The following is a 21,822-nucleotide window of genomic DNA, read 5'->3' as shown; positions in this document are numbered from 1 at the left end:
CGAAACTGAATTATTATTACGAACCCTGAAACAGCTATCTCTTACAAGAGCAAAAGGTTTCAACAAGGAAGTTGTCACAGAATATTTTGATCTCCTGCATCAAACCGTAAGAGGCACTGGCTTGATCAACACTCCGGAACACATCTACAATGTGGAAGAGACTGACCTTTCTTTCAACAATAAACCAAAGCGTGTTGTGACAGACAAAGGTTGTTCAAATGCAGTGTTCGTGATATGCGCCGAGAAAGGAGAAAATGTTTCGTTAATTACGTGATGTAATGCTACAAGCGCTTTCATTTCTCTGTCCTGGGTTATCTGCAATCGGTAACTGGATCCAATGTTCAAGATGCAGTCGTTGGTACCGCATAGTCTGTGTGAGCACTGGTGACAATGTACTTTTTATCTGTGGACGATACAGAACCAGTGCGTGAGCACATGTCTACATTGCTTAGTTCTACGGGGTCTACATTCCGCAAGGAGTTTTAATACACAGTAGATATATTATTGATTTTGTTTTGACTTTAGCAAATATCTTCTTTTATTCTTATTGGACAGATCATAGATGCAAATTATTCTTTCCTAAAATATATACGTTTAGTATTTCTGCATATTGTTAGTGCTTTTTTTAAATGTTCAGTGTCACCCCTCCCGTGTTCAGTTTCACCTCTCGATCGTGGGTGACTCTGAACAGAACACACGTGTTCAATTCCACGCACGTAGCATCCATTCTATACCAGATATCGCGCAGTGCTTGCACCGAGTGTTGAACAATATATTGGGGTTTCGATTTCATGTAAAGTTTCTTCCATTCATTGCAAACCGTTTGTTTATCAGGTAAATTACCATGAAATTGTTCAGTGTCCCCCCACCCCACTATAAGTTGGATTTGCAACGGTACTATACTCAATGTAAACTGTTTTTCAGAAGATTCTACAGGCGAGGCGAGGCAATCGAATGTACTTCCCATCCTCAAAATACTGGTCATTGGAGGATGAAAATAATAAAATGAGAGTTTCTCCAATATATATATATATATATATATATATATATATATATATATATATATATATATATATATATATATATATATATATATATATATATATACTATATAAACAAAAATCGTTAGTTGATTTGGATATATATGGGTGAGAGACGTACCGTAACGCAAAAATAATAGAAAACTAGATATTAGCGTCAAACAGGTAGTTTTTTTTTTTTTCTTTCTTTCTTTCGAAATCGCTGAAATGATTGGATTTAAGTTTAGTGTGCCTGACATGAACAAGACGATACGAAACATGGACTTACAGCCTAACGTGGGATCCGAACCATATGATCTCCCGCCGAGAATCGAAGCCGGATCGTACGCTATCCACATAGCCACCAGGGAGCTCAGATCTCTAAGATAAATAGTTATTCTCCAGATAGTGTTTAAGTCCAAGTTAGTTCCAATGGAATGGCGATGAGGAATGGAAAATAAAATGTCCGTGACTTCTGTCGAATCCATAGTTTCCATGATTGCTAAACTGATTGGTGACTCCCGATGACATTTAACCTGAAGTTTAGTTGAATAGAACGAACAGAGCTCTGACCAACCTTCTGGAAAATAGCTGAAAGAATACAACTCGCTGTCGTTTTAAAGAGGGGGAAGGAGTATTTTCTAATTTCTTCTACGTTTAAATCGACGTTATCTGCTAAAATGATTTTTTTTTTTTTTTAGTTTAATCTTCCACGGTTATGCTCTTTAGGATAGAGAAAGCTGATTAATGAACGTGAACAATTGTGAAATTAAATTGTTCACCGAGAATCGAACCCGGGCACCAAAGGTACACGCACTAGCCACTAGACTAGCGAGGAAGTCAATGAATGCTATCTGTTGTTTCAGATAGCACCACGGGAAAACGACGGACCCTTTTCGAAGGAATTTTGGAACACAGTACCTATCTCAAGCTATATTTTTTATCATGTCAGTTTGATTAAAGAAGTGATGTAAATGAGTACGGGATTCAAAAGTTAAGTCAACATATATTATCTTACGGATATTTATTATTACTTTCAATGGAATGCGTATCGTAAGAGAGTTTCAAATACTTCAATAAAGCTAATCTCCCCATGTGAAGAACGAGTATGTTAGATGGTATATCATAAATCAAAACTAATATTTTATAACCTATTTTAACGTTATAAAACCTGCAGTACCTATATATTTTATCATAATCGTCAGCAGTTGTCAATCCACCTCCGGATTAAGTCTTTTCCAACTTCTCCCTAGAATGTTAGCAAACTATTTTTTTACATTACTATGTTGTGTTTCTTCATTTGCAGAATGGAAGTCAGCTTTAGGTTACTGTTCTTGCTTCCTAATCTTAGGTCCAGAGTTGAAATCCGGTGGCCGACCTTCCGAACTCAAGTATTTGCATTTGTTTTTTAACTTTCTCCACGTAAATGTAGCTGTAAAAAATACGACTCTGGCCAACTTCCTTCTCCTTCTTTCCTCGCAGTTGTTAACTTTTAAACTGACCATTGTAACTTGAATTTCATGTATTCTTTCCATATTGTTTTGCATCATCTTTTTTTGATTATAATATTACATATTACATGACAGGGAATACCAGACATCTTATGACAAAAATTTGGACTATTGTACTCATATACAGAAGTCTTTGTAATCTGAAATCCAAAGGGTCACGAAAAAAGTCCGCATTAACCAAAAATTTGCATTATTAATAACTATAATCAACTGAACAAAGTTATTTTACCTACATAAGAAAAATTAACATGGAGAAACATAGTATTTGCTTCATAAAATACCGCAAAGAAACAGCATTTACTGACACAAATTAAGCCACAAGTACTAAGGAAAACACACTGAAGTACAGCACCACACACAACACATACTGAATCAATACAAAACCACATACAAGTATAAATAAGTTATCTGTTCTCACTTAAAGAAGTTCGTGATGTAGTTTGGTTTGATTTGATTGTTTCTACACCATCAAATTACATCTTTCAATTTCATTTATTGCGTGAAATACGTGATTAGGGACTTTTCGTTTACATTTAACAGATCTTAAATTCCCAATCATCTTGGAAGCTTGATTGAGGTTGGCACATGCTGTTACATCGCCGATCTCGTCGTCATAGCATATATTGACTCCTCTTCCCTACGGCTGCCTCTGGATAACTTAAAACCAGCTGAAATCGCATTCTTCTGTTTGCAATCTGTCCGACACTAATAATTCTTTTACTATTGTATTACTTTGAATTATCCAAACAGGAAGTTCAACAATTCAATTTAGACATGATTTTATTTTTTACCATCGTGTTCAATAACTTTCAAGGAAAATAAAACTATTTTTCGAATTAACATCTGAAATTATCAGAGTTCGAATTATGGTCCGAGTTATGGGTCAATATGTGTTTGTTCTCAAGCACTTGAAATGTAGCCTATAGAAAATAAAATTTTAAGCTATTTTAGTTCTATTTCACTACCGGCTTACTTTCGGTTTTATTCATTTATTGATTGGGGTTGAACGCTCCTTTTCAACACAATTTAAAAGATGAAATCTACTAATTAAAGTGGGATCTCAACCACACTCGGTTTACTTTAACCAAAGCAAGTATCGAACTAAAGATCGAACCCGGAATCACATAAAGAAAGGAAGAGCGTTAACAACTTGGTTACGAATGTGCACACAACACTCTCATATTATATTATGTGATATGTGCTGTCATCCACAAAACTTATTTGCGTATTTCATGTACAGTACTTGCGATATTTTGTTTTGTCAAATTCGAGATTTTCTTTGCGGGAGGGAAGGGGTGATGACACAATATATACGTATTTTTTCTTACTTTACAAGTAATGTCTCAATGTGCATTTGCAAGAAAAATTACACATTAGGTTAACAGGTGCTCTTTGCTTGGTTGCAGTTGTAAAATCAAGATCATCCTTGGAGGCCCTACTTCCGTTTAGTTTTCTTTCTTTACACAAAAGTGAGACATACTATTTTATTATTTCATATTTAGACTTTTCAAACTATGAACTCGTTCTTTTTTATCCATATTTTGGTACCGCAATATTTAGATAGTTTTCATATTCTTCGATATTTCGATATACCAATCAAGTTTCGATATTTTGTTGATAACGATTTCGATATTCAAATCCAATATCACACTATCCGAGTATCCTAATTTCAAGTTGTCATATATTTACAAAATTCAAACATTTACTTATAATTTCAATTCTCTACACGGTAAATAAACTAAATATGTTTCAATTGTCATCACCCTTCTTTCCTTTCCGTTTTCTTTGTAACTACAGCTATTGAGAAATATCTAGGCCCTGTAACCACGCATTACGTAATCAACCACACTCATAAGCAATACGAGTCAAGGTCCCACAATGACTGATAATTTCTCAGGAGTACTAGTCTTCAAGAATTTCGAGGGGTAAGCTAAAATCAAGAGGAAAAAATGAAAGGAAAATAAAAGCATGTAACGAAGCATAAAATAAGTCTAGCAAAACTAATATAATAGTTTTTCAATCATAAAATGCTGAATAGTCTATAGAATGTTTTGATTTGATCTACATATAAAGTGATTATTCTAATTGTAAATTGAAGAATTGTGCACACTATTATCAATTAAGGAAACAAATACGTGTGTTTTCCTAGATTAATCCTGATTATCTCTCTGCTAAGCAAACCATTTCTACTTTAACAGTTAACCTTGCAAACAGTTGCGAAGTTTGACTTATGAAGAGGGAAAGACTAATGTCTGTATAAACAATGTTGACGCCTGCATGTCTGTAGAACTATACTTCAAACAGTTTGTCCAGCTAGCTGAAAAAAAAAAAAAAAAAACTATCTACTGGAGAAACAGCAACTGCTAATGATTCTCTTAATTACAATTGCAAGTTACCCTTATGTTCATAAAAGAGAAAAGAAATAATATGCACCTACTTGAATAATAATAACGCACAAATTACAATTGCAAATTGGGACCTATTTCAACTTCCGTATCGAACAAACGTGTATTGTCTATTCTGTTTTAGACATTCGTTATGCTAGTGTTTGACCTTGGCTTGTATTTTCCTTCAGACCTTATTAACAACTCGAGAAAGGCAAGGCTGAAATAGTTTATGAATATAACATGTCTTAAGTTTATGAAGTGAAGTTTATCTACAATATAAATTTATGCTACTACAGAAAAATAAATACTGAACTTCTTAACAAATAAATACATTTAAAAATAAATAAAAAGATAATATTATCAAGCTATATATATATATATATATATATATATATATATATATATATATATATATCCAAAACAAAGATTGTTTTTTCGATTATAAAATTATTTTGTTAATCATATGCCATGATACTGGGAGTAGATTACGAATAAGAAACAATTAACACATCAAATACCATGTAAATGTTAAGTTACATCTCAGTATGTCCACATCAGCAACAATGGACTGCCTCCTAATGGACACCCCTGTTTGCTTTCGTATTTATGTGAAGGAATTTGATACTCAGGCATGCAATAAACGATCGATCGAACGTGGCAAGGAAGTTATTTAATAAGTATGCAGAGGAGCTTATTAAAGTTTAAGTTATGAGAGCTATATACTGGATCCAGGTTACAACTTTTGTTTTTGTTAATTTTATGCACTTACATGGTACTATTTTTTTTTCAAAATATTGCAAAAAATCAAATATAATTTATTTGTGTGATTTTCTAGTAAGTACAATAGTACTACGATTATTATTATTATTATTATTATTGTCCAAGTTTATGGCGAAATAATTGATTCGGAGACGTTCTCTGATAATGTGGAACAACACATTGGCAACACGAAATATTACACTACGAGGTACTTTTGTGAGTTAAATATTAAACAATTATCTACAGATATTGTAGTACAGGCAGGAATGTAGCCACGGAGGCAAATGGGAGTTCGGGCCCCCAAAGTTCGTCTGTTGTCTTTTAATAATACTTAAGAGCAACTTGGGAGTGTTTGTAAGGGAAAATGAATTTAAACTACGCCATCACGTTAAAATAAGTAAAACTACTGAAATGAATCATCCTCTGTTAATAATACATACATGCATACATACATATGTCTGTATGTATGGTAAATTAGTGCTTTCATATTTAAGACTTTTGATTTACTTTTAATATGTAAAAAGCTTGCCTCTTCGAAAAAGTCATCCCTTCATAGGTGTGTAGGTATTATTCTTCTCATTTTCGTAATGTGAAAAATGTGAAAATACTGAGGCGGACTGGTGAGCCCCTAAGCTTTTACTGAAACGGAATGAAATCTACAATTCATAATTCCTAAATCATTCCCTTTAGGTTTAACAACACAGTGCAAATATACACATAAATAAAATCGAAAATGTACTGTTAGACAAAAGTACGAAGAGAAAACAGATGCAATGTATACATTGCGCAATTACAACCCAACTCCTGCGTTTTATCAATTTGCTTACCACGTTGGTCGTATTAAAGGTTCATAAAAGTAAAATGAAATTTCACGTCCCAAGGTTATATCCTTTACGTTAAAGAAGATGGGTAAATAATGAAAGTGAATATGAGAATTGGTGGAATAATGGTGTGAGAGGAGACGGAAGAACGACCAGAAAATCCAAGGTTAGGATATTTAGCACAAACTTACATAACCTGGAAGCGAACCAGGAATCCCTCACACCAGAGGTAAGCCCTCCATCAAAGAGGTACCGTGTCCCCTATTCCATGTTTATATGAAGACGCGGACGAACATGGAGAACAGTTGCCTGCATCTTATTTTCATTTTCGTAGGGAATACATTTTCTAATTCAATTATCACAATCAACAACTCACAAAAGACTACGGCTCGCAGACTGTGCACGTACAACTAGTTGATGCGTGGTCAGTGCAACTAATTTTCGCATCCAGTGCTCCTTATTTCTGTTTTTCTAGACTCGAAATGGTTATACACCTTATTACAGTTAATCTGTGCTCCCACCGGAAAATTGAATCCGGAACCACGTGTACTAAAACATGTACGCTAATCATTCGATTACAAAAAGCTTAATTCCATTATCGCAAACGACTTAATTCAAGGATGTCTCACAAAAGTTCCACTACATTTCATCCGAAAGCAAGTTGTTAAATTTCCTTTTTCCATTGAATAACACCATAGAAGCCAAACAGAAATTCTTTCCTTGTCAAGCCACGTATAAATGAGTGCTCTTGACTTCGCAATCAAGAACAGCTGTAAGGGGGCGGTTACTGTAAACACGACATGCACATAGCATGACCGAACGTCACACTTTTCCATTAACTGGTTCACATCCATAAATACTTTGTGATATTAATATTAACAATAATTTATTTAGGTATTGTAAGAATATCTATATTACATTCCTTAATACATAAACAGTAACTCATTTTGTGTAACTACATTAGATGTTTTTATAACTAACGCTTGATGATAAAAATATATTATAATAGAAATGGGCTGCGATATCTTATAGCCACTATTAAATGAAAATGAAATTAAATCTTTCGGTTTAAAGTCCTACGACTATGTCCTTTCGGCTAAGGGAGACGATGATTAAAGCAAGTCAATGATGACGGAAGAATTGGTGGTTAGAATGCGGGAGAAAACAGGAGTATCCGAGTAAACCCACGGACACGATGTTGTCCACAACTTACTTTGCCAGGGATAGAACCACGGACCCTACATATCAGAGGTAAGAGCCGTAACACTGAACCAACGTGTCCCTCCTACTATTAAATGAATAGTGCTTCCTGTACACGAATGGTAGCGTGCGGTTCTGGGTTCGATTGTTGATAAAGCTGTAATTTTCCGGTAGAAAATTTAGGATCACGAAGAAAACTGAATTAAGATGTACCGGACTTCGTCGAACTGGTGTAAAATACCAGGAATAATGTCGTTGGAAGTCCACGCCGCACCATGCATAACACAGCTGAATCTGTGCAATCTGGCCTGCCATACTCTGTAAATTATAAGCCAAGGAGCTGAGTGTAGCATTATGAAATACTGTATGTTTATATTTCATGGATTCAACTGTAATATTTCTTCTGGGTATACTAATTAAAAACAAAATAACTTTTTAAAACATTGAATAAAGATATAGGCCTACACCAATAATTGCTACATGGCTTGTGGACTTTTGGATTTTTATGCCTAGGAGTGCAAGAACTCTTGCATATAAATTGTGATAATTTGTCATTTTACGTAGTTCCTCTTAGTATAAAGAAGAAGAAAAAAACTTTTTACCTTTCAACTCTGAAATAGAGACTGCAAATTTAAATTACTTTATTTTGATTAGTTTTCTAACATCAGACTATATGAGACATGGACGTACAGCTTAAAATGAAATCGAACACATCTCATCGGGACTGAGCCTAGATCTCCAACATAAAAGGCTACAAAATAACCATTTACCCACAGAGAGGTGCCCTCTCGTGATTTACAATATCAGTATCATTGATTTGCATCACAGGACAAGTTTTCAAAATTTATTTGAACTGCGATTACATCTGGGTAAATGGTAATTTCCTAAGTAGTTTATAATTACCAACAAATTATCAGAAAAGAGAAGTTATGGAAGAAAGCAATTTTGGTGACAATCGCTATGTGACAAAAAATAACCTTTCTCATTCGAATGCTGTTTTCTATAAAGTTGTTCTTCAGGGTCAAGTAAAAGTTAATGCATAGAAGTGATGATCTTTTTCTTTCTTCTACAGCCAGTTCAACATCTTCATAAGGAATTCGGGTCGGTAATAAAAGGGCAGACAGTTTCTCCTGCCAAGCGATTGAAGATTTCTCTCTCTCTCTCTCTCTCTCTGAAAGATCAGCAGGAGCCTACACTGACCCACATCGTATAGGAATGATACTCCACCTTCCATCTACTTATCATACAATGTTCGTTTTTTTCTTACTGTCTGCTTAGTACAAACGACTCCAGATAATTGTTCTACAATATGCAAAATCACCACTATTACTTCTTATTGTATATCATCTGCTAGCAGTATTTAGTAATAAGCTTTCACAACTTTCTAGCAATGTATCTTCATCTAACAGTTTATATATTATTATTCAAAATTCAAAATTTTAGATATCATGAAACGTTCATCAGACACTGTCACTATACAGTATGGTTCTATACTTGAATCTCAGTGGTAGAGCGTTTACCTCTGGTGCATTGGGTCATTGATTAGATTCCAGCCTGCGCCAAGTGAAGTTCGTGGCGGACAAACACAGTGTGCGTGGGTTCTCTCGGGGTTCTCCTAATTTATTCATTTCATCATTTCATTCATTTCTCATTATCACCGTCTCTCTCAGCCTAGCTGGCATAATCGTAGGACGTAAAACTTACAAGATTTAATTTCATTTGAATCTCACATTATACACAAGAATCAAATTTGAATTTATATAAAATTCAACCGTGTGACTTAGATGTGTTTTCGTTGCTATGAAATGCTATAATTGTACTTGACAACCAGGAACTTAAGATTGCGCTCCTTTTCTATACAGGAGAGGCTCAGGCTCGTTTGGGTATACAGCAGAACAACAAAAAAAATCAGTCTGAATTCAGTACCCAGATCAGAGTTTGGTCGCAATTTTTTCTTCGCAATTTGAAGGTAAAAAGGTCAAATACATATCACCAAATTAAAATATGGTATTATCATGATATTAATGAATTATTTATTTATGAGTAAATATTAAGAAAATCGCATGAGTCGTTTTTGAGAAAATAGTCTGAAAAACACACCTAAGAATAAACTACTCCTCATACATATTTTCAGGACAAATGAATTATGATGCATTATTAGGTTATTAATGAAATATTAAATTATGGAGTATAAACAAAATCGCCTTAGTCGCTTTTGAGAAAATGGTCCAGAAAGAAGTCACCCCAAGAATAAACTACCCCTTTAGATTTTTTCAGTCCACATGAGTATACTATATTGTCAAGTTATTAATGAATATTAATTTCTGAAATATGAAGAAAATCGCATGAATCGTTTTTGAAAAAAAAAAAATCACACGAATAAAACTCACCCGTAAAAATATACTATCCCTTCTCGATGTTTCACAGAGAAATCACTGTACCACATGATGGGATTGCTTAGGGAGAAAACAAAATCGATACAGACGTTTGAGAAAATAGCATTTTAAAATTTTTACTCTTATTTTTAGGGGTAGGAAGAAAAGGGAAAAGCACCTGGAGGATCACATAAAAACTTGAAGTTTACAATTTGGTTGAGATACGTTGAACGGTATGACCTCGAGGTGAGTGTACCTCAGGATGAACAGACGTCAAAAAATCATTTCGGTATCTACGGGCCGTGAAACGTGCAAACCCGTTAAGATCTCGTATTCGATTTTCTTCACGACCACACACCTTTCTTATTCTTCTTTTGTCACTCGAAAGTTATTAAAAAAAAAAAAAACGGATGAAAACATTACCAAAACTGAAAACTGACAAAAATGTAAACTGAGACATTAAGACAAAACCCTTCAAACCGAGTGTGTTCCCGTCAAACCGGGTTGTTATAGTAACACTAACTTTAGAACGCCATATGTATTAATCAGGGAACCGAAGGAATCAGACACGAAACTAGAAAGAAAGAAGAAAAAGGAAAAAGCACGGAAAACCGCTCAACGATAAAAAGTTAATTCATTACATTTTCACTTACACTTATTAACGTGATATGAATATGTATTTCCACTCATACATAAACCTTCAAAGCTAGAAGCTGCTTCTCTCATTCTCTCTCTTTTCAATTATCAACACATAAAATACAGAAAAGTATCACGATTCATCCATTTCCACAGTCTTATTTCTTTCTTTCTTTTATCTTTTTTGGTGGGCAAATATACGACTTTTCGAAATGTAGTGATAATTATTATAATCTAAAGATGTTTATGATCCTGAAAAGTAAGTACATAACATTCAAATTATATTCATTTGAATAACAATGCTTTTCTTCTTAACATTTAATCCAGGAAGATACGACTATCCCTTTCATTTCAATAATGCAATTAACTGTACTTTCTTCCTTGGCTATGCAAATGTTTTCGAACCTGTTCTGTTTGGTATTCACACAATGTCACGGAATGCTGAGCGATAGCCATAATTTCAGTAATCTGTCTGTTTTGCGAGCAACTATTGGTTACTATACTACATAAGAACCCGCTGCTTCTCTGATCTTAATATCCACGTGTTGTTAGCTCTCTTATAGAAAGCATTCTTTTTATCTGTGTTGCTTCGAAGACAATTAAATGAAGAAGAAGAAACTGCCATCAAGTTTTGCGCTCGTATATACTATATCTTTACTAGCACATTTGAAATCCAGTTGTAAGTAACGGAGTGGTTATTAAAAACGTGAAAGTGAATTTTCTTCTGTAATGTAGGCCATTCATTCCACAGCTTTGAGACGGGTGCGGTGCGTTCTGTTTGTTCGAAACGAAGAAAAGAAATGTTACGAACAAACAACGAAGCCTTGGTTACTCAGCCTTGGTCCGTGACCGTAAACGGCTGTTCTGAGCCTCTCCTTCACATTTACCAATGATGTGACTCATACCGTGGTGCTTACTCACCGATTATACAAAAATTGACACATGTCCGTATCAAACAACACGTCTTCCGTACTTGCTGTCCATTTGTTCAATTTCATACCACTGTCTCTTGACAGAATGCAAACACTACTACTTATATCTCTGTCAAGGCTGTATGGTTAGTACATGGTTTTCGGCACAGGAGACCCAGGTTCGATTCCAGGTGGGAGCTCTTGGACAATGTTTCATATAGCCTTTATGCTAGAAAGGCCGTTAAACTAAAAAAAAAAAAAAAAGATCAACCAGAAAAACTAGCAGAAATGTCACACTCGTGAAGCTGATAAAGAGAGACACATTCTCTATTCAGCAGCACACTTGTTCCTTACATTTTTTTTTTAAAATGTATTTTCATACGTTAACCTATTAAAAAAACCTCTGATCAGCTTATAAAGACCGTAAGGCATCTCTCGCAAAACATTTTGATAGGTTAAGAAACAATTCTTATAAAACTGTACCATTTACCTGCTTTTATCTACTACTTCTACTATTACTATTAATCATTTCATTCTTCGACTTATAGTCAAAAGTACCACAGATTTATACACCGCGATGATTAATCAATTCGTCAATGTTGAAATTTTTTTAAATTTGTCAAGAATTGAAGCTGATAGGGAGGTGCATAGAAATATATATATAGTTTAGGAAGAGGGGAAATGTTTATCGAGTTTATCGATCGTCTTCACAAACTTGTACTGCATGCATCATATACTGTCAGCATACATACATTAACCTTTTTGAGTGGAATTGCATTGCAGTTTGGTACACAAAATTATAGAAAACACACACAAACGAAATACTGAATAGCAAAATGCGATGCACCTATAATCATAATTTATTATATACTGACGCAAGTTCATTTTATGTCAAAAACAGTATATCATTATTTTTCCTTCATGACGGAGCGGTTCGCTTTCTTACAATAATGGTAACTATTCTCTTGAAAAATAAGGTGCGGAGTTAGGGAACAAAAAAGAGTTGAATGTTGCCGAATATAGAGAAAGGCAGTAATAATGGTAAAACTGGGTAGCTATCTTGTAAAGATTGAAAATAAGCAAACCAATATTAACCTACTAACCATTAGAAGACCAGACAACTCAATATAACCTTTATGCAACGGAAAGCTGTACTAAACGGAAATAGTGAATGGAACCGAAACAGTAAGGTACTATGGTAATGGTTTATAGTATATATAGACTAGAAGGTAGAGCACGGTGACTCAGTGGTAGAGCGCTTTCCTCTAGTGCTTGGACCCTGGTTGCATTCCCTGCCAAGTAAATTTGTGGTAGCCATTGTCAACGTGGGTTTTCTCGGGGTACTCCCTTTGCTTCCATATTCTCATTCCACCAATTCTTCAATCATCATTCACTTGCCTTAATCATCCGTCTCCCTTACTTAGCCTTAAGGGCACCATTTTTGGACGTTAAACCGAAAAATTTCATTTCATGACTAGAAGAAAGGACCCGCGTAGTTGGCGCGGAAATGTAAACAAAACCGTTCACCTGTGCAACAAAATTAAGAGAGGTATGGTGTAATGTGTCACGCTATGGACGATAGGCAGCGGAAATAGAGGGGTGTACACACGTAGAAAGTGCGCAGAGATCGTGGAATGTAAAGATGCGAGACGGAATCAGTCCTACTAGTTGTGGTGGTAGGAGCGTCTGCGAGTGAATACTGGTGTTCCTGTGTGAGCATTCGATGACGAAGGTCAGATAGTGTCAATGGAAGCAGAGTACGACGATACTTAAAAGCCTGATATGTGAAGTGCATCATGTGTGTATAAAATGCGACACGCTGTAGTTGTTAGTGGACATGTTCGGTATCTTGCAGGAAACACCAACGTGGGAGAAATGTCTCGTTGCAGAACAGATTGAAACGCAGTTGTGTACGGAAGTGGTTGTTGTAGATTAGTTTAGCACATTAATGGTAGATGACGATAGCACAGATGATGACATTTAAAGTGATTCGGAGATGACCCAACGTTACCAGGAGGAACGACACTGCTGCCAAAACGAAGTCCACTAATCGTTGAGCACCACGAAAATAGTACTTAGTTATATGCTCCATCACTATCAAAGAAAACGTGTACAAAATTCCTGGACAATTATCTGACCGATGTATACAAGATTTGGAAAAGGAGCCCAGAGGCATGGAGTCTCCCCAACAGTGTCCTCCTGGATTAACAACTGATATGTCATCTCGGCTGAAAATCGTTACCGTTATGTTACAGAAAAGCAAAATAAAAAATACGACAGTCTTGCAAAAAATTGAAAAGATTCACAATACTTTCAGACGCTGGAATTTCTAACAAACTCGACTTAATAATGCTGTATTGGCATTTCATCGTCATCGGCATCGTCAATGTTGTGCGGCAATTATTCACGACCGCACAACACGCATTTGGGCGATTATTATTAAGGAAGAAATTATTTACAACAATTCGTTCAGAGCCGAAAAACATAATAGTTTCGCGCAAGAATACACATAAAGTTAGTACGAGAGTCAACGCAGCTCTTCAAACATCTGCCGCAGACTTTATCAAGTCTTTCATTACAAAGCACGAGTTGATTCCAGAGCAGATCATTAATGCTTAATCAGTCCAGATTTGATAAGAGTTACATTCTGGCAGAACTCTTGCCATTAAGGACAGCAAGACGATCTTTGGTGCCATGGATATAATCGTTGTCACGACGCATTTATATATGATTCGGTACTTGGAACGGATTGCACACTGCTTCCACACATTTGTTTTCTTGTTCCAGAGCCCAGTGGTCAGTTTCCAGTGAGCATGGTCACTGAATTCCCTAATATGAAAGCATACGCAAGTATATCAATGAATATGACCAAACAACTTGCAAATCTTTCTGGAGCAGAGTCAGGATAGTGTTTTGCTTTTGACTGACTCCTGGATAGCAAACAAAGATGATCTTTACAACGCAACAGTTCCTGACGGTGTTGAGTTCTAAAGAAGCTGATCCCTGCTAAAAGTACAGGTTTTGTACAAGCTGTTAATGTGTTCTTTCGCCCATTCAAAAACATGATTAAGTTCATCACCATCCAACATTAAAGTGTGGCAACGTGAGACCTTCTCCGACTTAAGTAATTTGCTCATTAACTTATCCGCACGGCGGTTCGAAAATTTGATCCGCTCTGCGTTTTTCCAATGTAGCTACCACTGCACATCCTGGGCCATTCCAAACACCTTTCGAATACTGTTTCGAAACAGGACTTCCATTAGAGTACTCCAGGGACGCGTGTGACCAGCTTCTTCCATCCGCCGTGCTCACTGCAAGAAATATATATTGACCACGCACTCATTAATGACTTTCACGTCATCTGTCTTTATTCTTTTTCTCTATTTGTTTTCCTCACATGCGTTATTCACGCACGAACATCGTCCACCCTTTTCATGCACGTATAACCAGTTTTTCCCATTGTCTTTTGTGCTACTTATCCATTTTTCCGGTGTCCGAATTATTATTTTATTGTGCTATTTCTAACAACTTTCTGCTTAGCTGGCAAGTTCCAGACGACAACCTTGTTTCTAGCCTTTCATAATTATTGCTATCCTACTGATGGCTGAAGGTTAATTTCGGTTTGCATATTTCTCTCATTTCAGCGACAGGGCGTCATGGTCCACAGCAGCATAAATTTTGGTGCTATTTATTTCTTTTCATGCTCAATCGGATGCCGTATGTTTGCATCGGATTTGCGTGACAACCATACGGACCTTTATTTGTCAGAATGTGAAGCTTTCTTTAAGGAACGACGGATAACGTCTTATCTCTGGCTTGTATGGCTGTCTGATGTGTCGCCCAGAATGTGTGTGGTAAATGGTCCGTTGATTGTCACGAACTTTCTAGATGGTGTCGATAGCTTGTTGGCTCGCATATAAGTAGCGTGGCAAGCGATTCCCCTGGAACACACCCAACGCCTATTTGTTTTGATGGCACGACGTATAGAAGCCCTTCGCAGCACGTGGAAATTCGGAAATTGTAATTATTTCTTGTAGTCAGGTAATGAATCTGTGGATACAAATTTCATTCTTTATTATAGGTTCTTCTTGGTGTTGTTATTTTCAGTTTATATATATGACATAAGAAACTAACCATGATGCTGCCCCTATGCAGTTCCTGTATCTCTGCTAGTAGGTATTCAAGAAAGTAAAAAGTTCTAATTTTTGTATAATTATTCTAACTTTCATGTTATATTGATTTCATCGCTCAATACTTTAAGAAGTTTCGTATTTTTCAGCGCTAGCCTATATCGCATAAAGGAGGATAATGAGAATTTGGCTACTGCATTAGCTCTCAAGAAGAGGAAATTTAATGTACTGTTCCTTCGTGACGTGTAATAACGAGATCAATAATACATTAAAATAATTAAAGTATTTTCTTTTACTTTTTAAACAAAATTATTGAAGAATTATTCTGGTTTGACTTCATATAGATCTTTGAAAACTCAAAATAAAATATCCTACTAAAACGAATAGTAAAATTGACATAGCAGTTGCAAAATACATGGTAAGCATAAAAGTAGAACAGTACTATTATATGAAACGAACTACAAGAAGTCTAACAGTTGCTAATTGTGCCTCTATGTAACGGCGTAAAAATTCAATAAAAATAAAACATATTAACTGCCAGGAAAGATAAACAAGATATCTAATCTTCGAACTTAATATTTTAATCGTGTTATCACGTTTGCACTTTAGAGAAAATACACAAACTAGAACTGAACCACAAATTATCTTCAAATGTGTTTAAACTTTATCTAAATCATCATATACACACACAAATGCGATCTACTTCAAAATGAGATCGGTGGTTCGGATTTCACGTTAATCAGTAGGTCCCGTCTCAGCCTCGCTGCTGAAAGGGACGCTAAACTAAAATCAACTCAACTCAACAAGACAGAAGACAAACTACAAAGTGTTTTTAAGATAATTCATAATATCCTTATATTTCATTTGAACACACATATTTGTCATATCATTCTAACAAAATACTCGGCAACGGAGTACAACTGAATTAAATTGTACGTTGAAAAATCTTGCTTGCAAATACTAGCCAGAAAAAAAACCACTAGCTAGATTATTCTGCAGTCACAGTGTTTATACAAATAAATAAAAATCACTCTTTGGCGAGAAACAATAACAAAATTGACAGAATTACTTAGTGGTGTACAGAAGCTGAGAGTCGAATGAAAAAGATCGTTCACGAGAGTGGCATATTACAATATTATATTTTTTATTTGTTGAGTAGAATAAAATACATTTTTGATTGCTCGGACTTTATCCATCAAATATAAAAAAGTACTCGCCACTGGCGAGTGGATTTTTCAAGCCCTGGCTATTATGGTGAAAGGTATAACTGCACGGTTGTAGGTTGATTGGTGTGAAAATTAGTGCTGGAAGTGTAGGTTAGTTAGTTTGAGCCTGTCAGTTGGCAACAATGGAGCTCGAGCAACATTATTTTAGTTTAACGATCTTTTACGATTTGAAGTACGGTTTAATGCAAAAACAGTGCCCTGGTCGTTTAGAAAAGTGTTTGGGGACTCTGCCCCTTCACGCGCAACCGTTTTTAATTACTTTGCGGAATTTAAACACGGCCGAGCCTGACAGATGAGCCTCGCTCTGGGCGCCTTAGCACGCAGTTACGGATGAAAATGTCGCAGCAATAAATATTGTGAATGAGGATCGCCATATCACATACGAGGAAATCCAGTCAACCTTGAAGATTGGATAAACTGCTACTCAATCCATAATTAAAAGATTATCTCGGTATTTCCAAGTGTTTCAGCCGCTGGGTCCAACATATACTTACGCCTAAGCAAAAAGTTGACAGGTGGGCTGGTGTCACTATATTCTTAGAAGATTTTCGCAGGGGCAAAGTAAATACGTTTATAATATTGTCACAGGTGACGAAACATGCATTTACAACTACGACCCCGAAACAAAACAGGAGTCGACAGTATTGTGGTGGTGGTCTTAGAAAGTTAAATCGAGTACGGAGTGTGGGTCAAATTCTTTGGCATCTTTTTTCTCTAAGATGGCCATGTAGCAACTGTACAGTTAGATGATCGACGTACAGTGACAGCAGAGTGGTACATTACTTACTACCTTCCGAGTGTCTGTGAAGTTTGAAGATCTATTCACCGAAAGTCTCCACTGTTTTACTTTCATCACGATAATGCAAGGCCACACACAGCAGCGAAAACTTTGGAGTTTCTACAGGAAAGAGGAGTGCGCATTCTACTGAACCCGGCTCATTCTCCAGATTTAGCTCCATGTGACTTTGCCTTCTTCCCAAAACTCAAGAACTTCGAGAATGCTGGTTTGAAACAAGTAAAGAGGCTGTCGTAGCGTATAATAATGAAATTTCTGATACTTAAAAAATAAAAATATATTTTTTTAAGAATGCAAAAGTTTATTGATGCTTGTGGGAACTATTCTGAGAAATTGTAAGACGCTTTACGCAAATAAATTGATTTTAAATTATTCATTGTAGCTTTGGAAAATTCAAGATTACTAATAAAACTCCAACTGACCAAAGCAGTATATATATATTATAAGATTATATATATAGTGCTTTGGTCAGTTGAAGTTTTATTAGTAAAATTGATTTTTAAAAGAGTATCTAAAAACTTTCGGTATGTTCCCTATAAACTGGATTGGACTGAGTTTGCTTCGCTCAACACCGAACAGTAAGACCCGTTTAAAGTGAGGTTTGAACCACTACCTGGTTTATTCGAGCGAAGTACAACAGTAGACGGTCGGTTAACGAGCATAATCCGTTCAAAAGACTTATGTTTACTACTCGTACAACGACTTACCAATATATGTATGGGATAAATTGAGTAACAAATCCGCATTGAAGACCCCAAAAGTACGTATATAAAAATGATATACATATGCAATGTACTCATTTTATGTTTTATTTTAATAGAAGTTTAGGAAAGCATAGACAAAAAACATAACAGAAATCGACTACTGCACGGAAAGGTTATGGGTACTGCTAAGTCTCGTTCCTAAAAGTTTACGAACACTTCTTCTTGTGATTATGCTGTGAAGTGTTCGTTATCCGAACATCAAATTCTTTCGCAAAATGTTCGTTGTCTGAACCGATCATTAACTAGTGTTACCCAAGTTTTAGATCTCGATGATTTGGTGTTACAAGTCTCATAGAAGAAGACAATAAATTGATAGTGATTGTACGAACACAAAGTCTTCATACAATGTACTTCAATAATTAATATGGTTTAAATGTTGTTAGATCACACCCTTCGTGAACCTTTCATTACGCACAAGGATTCTAGTAACTTTAGATAGAATTAAGAAAATCAGGGAATAAAGTTTGTACATAAATTTAGAAAACGAGACGAGAAAATTATTTCTGGTCTCGTGGGTAACACTATCGTTAACCGATCATTTACCGTCAATCTAATTCGGATCTTACATGATCAAAGAATGGTTGTCGCCCAGCATTTTCGTTCCTAATATACAGGGTGGCCCAACAGTAGGTATACACCCATGCACTGATCAAATATAACATAGGTTTATTTGGTTTGGCTGTTCCGAGTTTAAGATAAAAGTAAAAAGATATTAAGAACAAATAATAAAGCAACTAAGTCTACCTGATGGATAACAATAAGAAAAGATATAAAAAGTAATGAGCTGATCAGTATGGGACTGTATATCTACTTTTGGGCCACCCTGTATAATACCAGCTATTCAGACTTATCTCCTTCGGTTTTCCGACCTACAATCATTCATTCATTCAGTTTTGAAAACATTCAGTATTCAGTTTTTAACACTATTATTTTATATGTTTTGCTCATGTTGCTCCGTCATGTTTTCTCTTGAAAAGTTGATAGGAATACAATTTTGAAGATGTCATTCAAAAATTTAAGGCTATGGTTCCGTTCAACAGAAGACTGTTGTTATAAAATATCTTGTGCTTATAATAATTGCGAAGAGAGAGATTACCTTTGTACAGAACACGTTTGTGTGACTAACATTTCTCAAAAACAGTCTTAAGAAATAAGTCTTAATATATTCCAATATTATAGTAGAAAAATCTGTTTCTCAATACCAAGAAGAAATCTGACAGCATTGACACTGTAAAAGTCAACGCCAAGTTTAACCCTGGATCACTATAGACTGTCCACGCAAATTTTATGAACTGAATATGCAACAATTGCTGATTTCAACAAGTAAAACTTTCGCGTGATTTTCCATTCGTGAAATTCTCTAATAGTGATTAGGGGTTAATGAAAAAGCACAATATTAATTAAGGCAAAAAAGTAACTACATAACTTGGGATCATAAAATTAACACGAATGTTGAAAGTGTTTGCAGACTTGTGGACGCATAAAATTGACGTCTTTTATTATGATTCTAGAAGCACTATAACGTTTCGAATTTCCTGAAATTCCACATTCACATCGCACTCGACATCCAAGACTGCCAGATTAAGTAAACTAAATATGTACTGAAATTAACTAAATTCTTAATTTTTCAACATGCCATAATTACGTAGCCAAAAATTTGAGCGCATCCGTTAGTAACACCTAACAGCAACAACTCTGCTAGTACAATTTCTCTGACTGAAAATCACGAATTTTCATAATTTAGTATTTACACCAAGTACTCCAGAATTCTTCATACACTGTTTGGGGACTTCTTTACATATTCTATGGTGTCAATACAACAGTATTGAAAAATGCTACCAGTTACATGTGTTCTGCATAAAAATATGCTAACACTGAAAAGATGATTTAAATATATATATATATATTGCCGAAGATTTTGAATTTAAAAACAGTAGCAGCATTCTGCACATTTGATGATAGACTGCATTATGGGAAAAACAAGGCAAAAAGATATAATCAAGATGGAAAGTGTATAGGTAAGAAATTTGAAATCTATCATATTTCATGTTTTATACGACTCCAGGTAAAATAGTCTGAACACAATACAACGTGTGTTAAGAGAGCATAGAAACCTCAAATATCAGGCACTTGAATAACACTATAATCACATCGACAACAAATCTACTTATTTTTCTTACAATACTGGTCTTAACAGACACCTATTGAATGCTTCATTATAAACAATGCTTGTCTAGTAATTCATATCTAAAACTCTTAAAAAATAAAACCAAATATTTTAAGATAATAATGTGCAACCAAGCGTCGGTACACTTTGATTACAAACTAAATTCTAGATCATATCATTCCACCCTTGGAGCAAGAAGTACTGATAATTATAAGACGAAACGCGAGAGCAATTCACGCAACGCCATAAATTACAGCTTCCTACATTTTTATTGTGTTGATTCAGGTTCAGAAATAGTTAGATATTATAAATTTCTGCGACAGCGATTTCCTCTGTTCTTCTGTCCATTTTTCCTTTTCTGAAAGCGAGAATGGGCGAGCTGGATTTCGCGAAGACCTCCCAGAAGACAACTTACCAAATCAAGCGACGCGAATGCAAATAAATAAAAGATAAACTTTACAATTCAATTAATTCGACATTATTATTAACTTTCTATCCAAAGATGAGACATACCAGTCGATAGATCTTATTAAGCTGAACAAAATATATGAAAAAGCTCATGTGGAGTTTCCGAGAAAATGAAAAAATAAACCTAAAAATTTAATACTGTATGAGAACCATGACATTTATTACGGTCAAACTGATCCTTTGACCATATTCTCACTAAGCTCTTCATTATACCACTAACAAGACGGCAATACATTGTATGGTTAATCAGATGGCCTAAACTTATAACTTACTCTCAAATATTAATTTTTTCTTGAGGCGTTGTCGATATTAGCCCGGATGAATTTAAACTAGTAAACATAGTTCTATAAATCTCCCATCTGATCATTTGCCGCAAACCGCATGAAAATCAGTTTCAGTTTGAAATTCTAGACCCTAATGAAATCCGTGAGTTTTAAAGGAATCACCCTGTATATTTCCGGTCTATTGTGGCTCACGGTAGTTACATCTGCAAAAATTACAATTTTATAGCCTGTGATGATAAAATTGTCATTTTTACCAATGTGCTTTCCTCATGTGCCGCCACTATTTCCACTACATATATATCCTTATCCTTATATCTTCAAACAATTTATATTCAAAAGCGCCCACATCAATGGATCCTAATTAAGAC

General features: G+C 35.3%; 1 protein-coding gene across 3 annotated transcripts in view; it reads right to left on the bottom strand.

Annotated features, from left to right (window-relative positions):
• Lasp (LIM and SH3 domain protein Lasp) overlaps positions 1–21,822 on the bottom strand; it is a 164,564-nt gene that overhangs the window by 78,288 nt on the left and 64,454 nt on the right. The gene's annotated exons all lie outside the window — the stretch shown is intronic.

This window comes from Thermobia domestica, chromosome 13 (assembly GCF_964235325.1).
Source record: "Thermobia domestica chromosome 13, izTheDome1.hap1.1, whole genome shotgun sequence".
Lineage (NCBI taxonomy): Eukaryota > Metazoa > Arthropoda > Insecta > Zygentoma > Lepismatidae > Thermobia > Thermobia domestica.
This window is presented reverse-complemented; position numbering and strand designations above follow the sequence as displayed.